Below are 6,000 nucleotides of genomic sequence, written 5' to 3' on the forward strand. Positions count from 1 at the left end.
GTTCCTTTGGGGGGTATTGCAATTTTTTGCCATTTTGAGGCAAAATTGTTCCTTTGGGGGGGATTTCAATTTTTTGCCATTTTGAGGCGAAATTGTTCCTTTGGGGGGGTATTGCAACTTTTGGCCATTTTGAAGCGAAATTGTTCCTTTGGGGGGTATTGCAACTTTTTGGCATTTTGAGGCGAAATTGTTCCTTTGGGGGGTATTGCAATTTTTTGCCATTTTGTGGCGAAATTGTTCCTTTGGGGGGGTATTGCAACTTTTGGCCATTTTGAAGCGAAATTGTTCCTTTGGGGGGGATTGCAATTTTTTGCCATTTTGAGGCGAAATTGTTCCTTTGGGGGGGTATTGCAACTTTTGGCCATTTTGAAGCGAAATTGTTCCTTTCGGGGGGTATTGCAACTTTTCGGCATTTTGAGGTGAAATTGTTCCTTTGGGGGGGTATTGCAATTTCTTGCCATTTTGAGGCGAAATTGTTTCTTTGGGGGGGTATTGCAACTATTGGCCATTTTGAAGCGAAATTGTTCCTTTCGGGGGTATTGAAACTTTTCGGCATTTTGAGGCGAAATTGTTCCTTTGGTGGGGTATTGCAAGTTTTGGCCATTTTGAAGCGAATTTGTTCCTTTGGGGGGGTATTGCAACTTTTCGGCATTTTGAAGCAAAATTGTTCCTTTGGGGGGGTATTGCAATTTTTTTTCCATTTTGAGGCGAAATTGTTCCTTTTGGGGGGTATTGCAACTTTTGGCCATTTTGAAGCGAAATTGTTCCTTTGGGGGGTATTGCAATTTTTTTTCCATTTTGAGGCGAAATTGTTCCTTTTGGGGGGTATTGCAACTTTTGGCCATTTTGAAGCGAAATTGTTCCTTTGGGGGGGTATTGCAACTTTTCGGCATTTTGAAGCGAAATTGTTCCTTTGGGGGGTATTGAAATTTTTTTTCATTTTGGGGCGAAATTGTTCCTTTGGGGGGTTCTGCAACTTTTGGCCATTTTGAAGCGAAATTGTTCCTTTCGGGGGGTATTGCAACTTTTGGCCATTTTGAAGCGAAATTGTTCCTTTGGGGGGGTATTGCAATTTTTTGCCATTTTGAGGCGAAATTGTTCCTTTGGGGGGGTATTACAACTTTTGGCCATTTTGAAGCGAAATTGTTCCTTTGGGGGGGTATTGCAACTTTTCGGCATTTTGAAGCAAAATTGTTCCTTTGGGGGGTATAGCAATTTTTTTCCATTTTGAGGCGAAATTGTTCCTTTGGGGGGGTATTGCAACTTTTGGCCATTTTGAAGCGAAATTGTTCCTTTGGGGGGTATTGCAATTTTTTGCCATTTTGAGGCGAAATTGTTCCTTTGGGGGGGTATTGCAACTTTTGGCCATTTTGAAGCGAAATTGTTCCTTTCGGGGGGTATTGCAACTTTTCGGCATTTTGAGGTGAAATTGTTCCTTTTGGGGGGGTATTGCAATTTTTTTTCCATTTTGAGGCGAAATTGTTCCTTTGGGGGGGTATTGCAACTTTTGGCCATTTTGAAGCGAAATTGTTCCTTTGGGGGGGTATTGCAACTTTTCCGCATTTTGAGGCGAAATTGTTCCTTTGGGGGAGTATTGCAATTTCTTGCCATTTTGAGGCGAAATTGTTCCTTTGGGGGGGTATTGCAACTTTTCGGCATTTTGAAGCGAAATTGTTCCTTTGGGGGGGTATTGGAATTTTTTTCCATTTTGAGGCGAATATGTTCCTTTGGGGGGGTATTGCAACTTTTGGCCATTTTGAAGCGAAATTGTTCCTTTGGGGGGGTATTGCAATTTTTTTCCATTTTGAGGCGAAATTTTTCCTTTGGGGGGGTATTGCAACTTTTGGCCATTTTGAAGCGAAATTGTTCCTTTGGGGGGTATTGCAATTTTTTTTCCATTTTGAGGCGAAATTGTTCCTTTTGGGGGGTATTGCAACTTTTGGCCATTTTGAAGCGAAATTGTTCCTTTGGGGGGGTATTGCAACTTTTCGGCATTTTGAAGCGAAATTGTACTTTTGGGGGTTATTGAAATTTTTTTCCATTTTGGGGCGAAATTGTTCCTTTGGGGGGTATTGCAACTTTTGGCCATTTTGAAGTGAAATTGTTCCTTTCGGGGGGTATTGCAACTTTTGGCCATTTTGAAGCGAAATTGTTCCTTTGGGGGGGTATTGCAATTTTTTGCCATTTTGAGGCGAAATTGTTCCTTTGGGGGGGTATTACAACTTTTGGCCATTTTGAAGCGAAATTCTTCCTTTCGGGGGGTATTGCAACTTTTCGGCATTTTGAAGCAAAATTGTTCCTTTGGGGGGTATTGCAATTTTTTTCCATTTTGAGGCGAAATTGTTCCTTTGGGGGGGTATTGCAACTTTTGGCCATTTTGAAGCGAAATTGTTCCTTTGGGGGGTATTGCAATTTTTTGCCATTTTGAGGCGAAATTGTTCCTTTCGGGGGGTATTGCAACTTTTGGCCATTTTGAAGCGAAATTGTTCCTTTTGGGGGGTATTGCAACTTTTCGGCATTTTGAGGTGAAATTGTTCCTTTTGGGGGGGTATTGCAATTTTTTTTCCATTTTGAGGCGAAATTGTTCCTTTGGGGGGGTATTGCAACTTTTGGCCATTTTGAAGCGAAATCTTTCCTTTGGGGGGTATTGCAACTTTTCGGCATTTTGAGGCGAAATTGTTCCTTTGGGGGAGTATTGCAATTTCTTGCCATTTTGAGGCGAAATTGTTCCTTTGGGGGGGTATTGCGCTTATTGGCCATTTTGAAGCGAAATTGTTCCTTTCGGGGGTATTGAAACTTTTCGGCATTTTGAGGCGAAATTGTTCCTTTTGGGGGGGTATTGCAATTTTTTTTCCATTTTGAGGTGAAATTGTTCCTTTGGGGGGGTATTGCAATTTTTTTCCATTTTGAGGCGAATATGTTCCTTTGGGGGGGTATTGCAACTTTTGGCCATTTTGAAGCGAAATTGTTCCTTTGGGGGGGTATTGCAATTTTTTTCCATTTTGAGGCGAATATGTTCCTTTGGGGGGGTATTGCAACTTTTGGCCATTTTGAAGCGAAATTGTTCCTTTGGGGGGGTATTGCAATTTTTTTCCATTTTGAGGCGAAATTGTTCCTTTGGGGGGGTATTGCAACTTTTGGCCATTTTGAAGCGAAATTGTTCCTTTGGGGGTATTGCAATTTTTTGCCATTTTGAGGCGAAATTGTTCCTTTGGGGGGGTATTGCAATTTTTTTTCCATTTGGAGGCGAAATTGTTCCTTTTGAGGGGTATTGCAACTTTTGGCCATTTTGAAGCGAAATTGTTCCTTTGGGGGGGTATTGCAATTTTTTTCCATTTTGAGGCGAATATGTTCCTTTGGGGGGTATTGCAACTTTTGGCCATTTTGAAGCGAAATTGTTCCTTTCGGGGGGTATTGCAACTTTTCGGCATTTTGAGGCGAAATTGTTCCTTTGGGGGGGTATTGAAACTTTTGGCCATTTTGAAGCGAAATTGTTCCTTTGGGGGGGTATTGCAATTTTTTTCCATTTTGAGGCGAAATTGTTTTTTTTGGGGGGTATTGCAACTTTTGGCCATTTTGAAGCGAAATTGTTCCTTTGGGGGGGTATTGCAATTTTTTTCCATTTTGAGGCGAAATTGTTCTTTTTGGGGGGTATAGCAACTTTTGGCCATTTTGAAGCGAAATTGTTCCTTTGGGGGGGTATTGCAACTTTTCGGCATTTTGAAGCGAAATTGTTCCTTTGGGGGGGTATTGAAATTTTTTTCCATTTTGGGGCGAAATTGTTCCTTTGGGGGGTATTGCAACTTTTGGCCATTTTGAAGCGAAATTGTTCCTTTCGGGGGGTATTGCAACTTTTGGCCATTTTGAAGCGAAATTGTTCCTTTGGGGGGGTATTGCAATTTTTTGCCATTTTGAGGCGAAATTGTTCCTTTTGGGGGGTATTACAACTTTTGGCCATTTTGAAGCGAAATTCTTCCTTTCGGGGGGTATTGCAACTTTTCAGCATTTTGAGGCGAAATTGTTTCTTTGGGGGGGTATTGCAATTTTTTTCCATTTTGAGGCGAAATTGTTCCTTTGGGGGGTATTGCAACTTTTGGCCATTTTGAAGCGAAATTGTTCCTTTGGGGCGTATTGCAATTTTTTGCCATTTTGAGGCGAAATTGTTCCTTTTGGGGGGGTATTGCAATTTTTTTTTCCATTTTGAGTCGAAATTGTTCCTTTGGGGGGGTATTGCAACTTTTGGCCATTTTGAAGCGAAATCTTTCCTTTGGGGGGGTATTGCAACTTTTCGGCATTTTGAGGCGAAATTGTTCCTTTGGGGGAGTATTGCAATTTCTTGCCATTTTGAGGCGAAATTGTTCCTTTGGGGGGGTATTGCAACTTTTCGGCATTTTGAGGCGAAATTGTTCCTTTGGGGGGGTATTGCAATTTTTTTTCCATTTTGAGGTGAAATTGTTCCTTTGGGGGGGTATTGCAACTTTTCGGCATTTTGAAGCGAAATTGTTCCTTTGGGGGGGTATTGCAATTTTTTTCCATTTTGAGGCAAATATGTTCCTTTGGGGGGGTATTGCAACTTTTGGCCATTTTGAAGCGAAATTGTTCCTTTCGGGGGGTATTGAAACTTTTCGGCATTTTGAGGCGAAATTGTTCCTTTGGGGGGGTATTGCAATTTTTTTTCCATTTTGAGGTGAAATTGTTCCTTTGGGGGGGTATTGCAACTTTTCGGCATTTTGAGGCGAAATTGTTCCTTTGGGGGGGTATTGCAATTTTTTTCCATTTTGAGGCAAATATGTTCCTTTGGGGGGGTATTGCAACTATTGGCCATTTTGAAGCGAAATTGTTCCTTTCGGGGGGTATTGAAACTTTTCGGCATTTTGAGGCGAAATTGTTCCTTTGGGGGGGTATTGCAATTTTTTTTCCATTTTGAGGTGAAATTGTTCCTTTGGGGGGGTATTGCAACTTTTCGGCATTTTGAAGCGAAATTGTTCCTTTGGGGGGGTATTGCAATTTTTTTCCATTTTGAGGCAAATATGTTCCTTTGGGGGGGTATTGCAACTTTTGGCCATTTTGAAGCGAAATTGTTCCTTTCGGGGGGTATTGCAACTTTTCGGCATTTTGAGGCGAAATTGTTCCTTTGTGGGGGTATTGCAACTTTTTGCCATTTTGAAGCGAAATTGTTCCTTTGGGGGGGTATTGCAATTTTTTTCCATTTTGAGGCGAAATTGTTCCTTTGGGGGGTATTGCAACTTTTGGCCATTTTGAAGCGAAATTGTTCCTTTGGGGGGTATTGCAATTTTTTGCCATTTTGAGGCGAAATTGTTCCTTTAAGGGGGTATTGCAATTTTTTTTCCATTTTGCGGCGAAATTGTTCCTTTTGGGGGGTATTGCAACTTTTGGCCATTTTGAAGCGAAATTGTTCCTTTGGGGGGGTATTGCAATTTTTTTTCCATTTTGAGGCGAAATTGTTCCTTTTGGGGGGTATTGCAACTTTTGGCCATTTTGAAGCGAAATTGTTCCTTTGGGGGGGTATTGCAACTTTTCGGCATTTTGAAGCGAAATTGTTCCTTTGGGGGGGTATTGAAATTTTTTTCCATTTTGGGGCGAAATTGTTCCTTTGGGGGGTATTGCAACTTTTGGCCATTTTGAAGCGAAATTGTTCCTTTCGGGGGGTATTGCAACTTTTGGCCATTTTGAAGCGAAATTGTTCCTTTGGGGGGTATTGCAATTTTTTGCCATTTTGAGGCGAAATTGTTCCTTTTGGGGGGTATTGCAACTTTTGGCCATTTTGAAGCGAAATTGTTCTTTTTGGGGGGTATTGCAAATTTTCGGCATTTTGAAGCGAAATTGTTCCTTTGGGGGGGTATTGAAATTTTTTTCCATTTTGGGGCGAAATTGTTCCTTTGGGGGGTATTGCAACTTTTGGCCATTTTGAAGCGAAATTGTTCCTTTGGGGGAGTATTGCAATTTTTTTCCATTTTGAGGCGAATATGTTCCTTTGGG

This window comes from Anomaloglossus baeobatrachus, chromosome 4, assembly GCF_048569485.1.
Source record: "Anomaloglossus baeobatrachus isolate aAnoBae1 chromosome 4, aAnoBae1.hap1, whole genome shotgun sequence".
NCBI lineage: Eukaryota > Metazoa > Chordata > Amphibia > Anura > Aromobatidae > Anomaloglossus > Anomaloglossus baeobatrachus.